We start from the raw sequence: 971 nt of genomic DNA, 5'->3' as shown, positions 1-971 counted from the left end.
GACTGGTTCATACGGGAGGAGAAGGGACTGTAGCAGGATGTAAATACCGGCAGTGATGACCACTGGGGGCCATTTTATAAGCAGACTGAATTTTACTCAGTTTTATGTTGATATATGGAAGAAAGAGAAGAATTTTAATTTATCTGCAGTAACTTAATGACTTGTAGGTGCAAAAACAAAAACAAACACAAAACCAGATTATTCTTTGAGTAAGGAGCTCACTTGCTTAGCAGGCCACCTGATACACTGGAAAGGAAGTAACACCAATATTTTAAATGTGCTTTAAGATAAGAGAATGTGCTTTAAGAGATAGCAAGAAGGGCCAACGAGGGCCTTGACTCCTTGTGTCCCCTCAAAACTCACTCTCATGCTCTGAGATTCATTTGGATAATGTGCTTTAAGACATTAGCCTTGTTGCATCCTTACCCTGACACAGAGGTATACAATTCCCATTGAGCCCAAGCCTAATAAACCTCAGACTCCACACCCACGCCCCCCCACACACACACACGAATAGAGAGAAAATAAAGTTCCATTTAGTCTTTCTGATTGGCTTTACTGATTTTGATTTACAGACCATGTAATAGCCTTTGCTCATTAAGTTTACAGAAAATAATTATTTCTTAACCTCATGATACCAACAGGTTATATTTCTTTTTTGTATGTCCCCTTTTTTTGACCTGTTAACATCAGAGCTTTCTCTAAGACATCGATTGTTATACCAGGGGAAAAAAAGTTAGTGATATTGGCTCTCAGATTTGAATGCTCATCACTGCCTAATTTCCTCACCTTTTTTCACCCCAAGTTAGAGTTCGACTTTTGTACTGTGGCTATCCTTAGCCATAAAGCTTCTGAATATCATTAGGGAAGCCAAGTGGTATGAAAGCACTTGAGTACTTGGCTCTCCACTCTGATTTAACTTGTACTTAAATTTAGCTCCTTAAGTATCGTCTTAGGGGGAAGTAGTTCAG

This window comes from Tupaia chinensis, unplaced genomic scaffold (genome assembly GCF_000334495.1).
Source record: "Tupaia chinensis unplaced genomic scaffold, TupChi_1.0 Scaffold000249_2, whole genome shotgun sequence".
Classification (NCBI taxonomy): domain Eukaryota; kingdom Metazoa; phylum Chordata; class Mammalia; order Scandentia; family Tupaiidae; genus Tupaia; species Tupaia belangeri.
The sequence above is the reverse complement of the archived record's forward strand: the minus strand, read 5'-3'. Positions refer to the sequence as shown.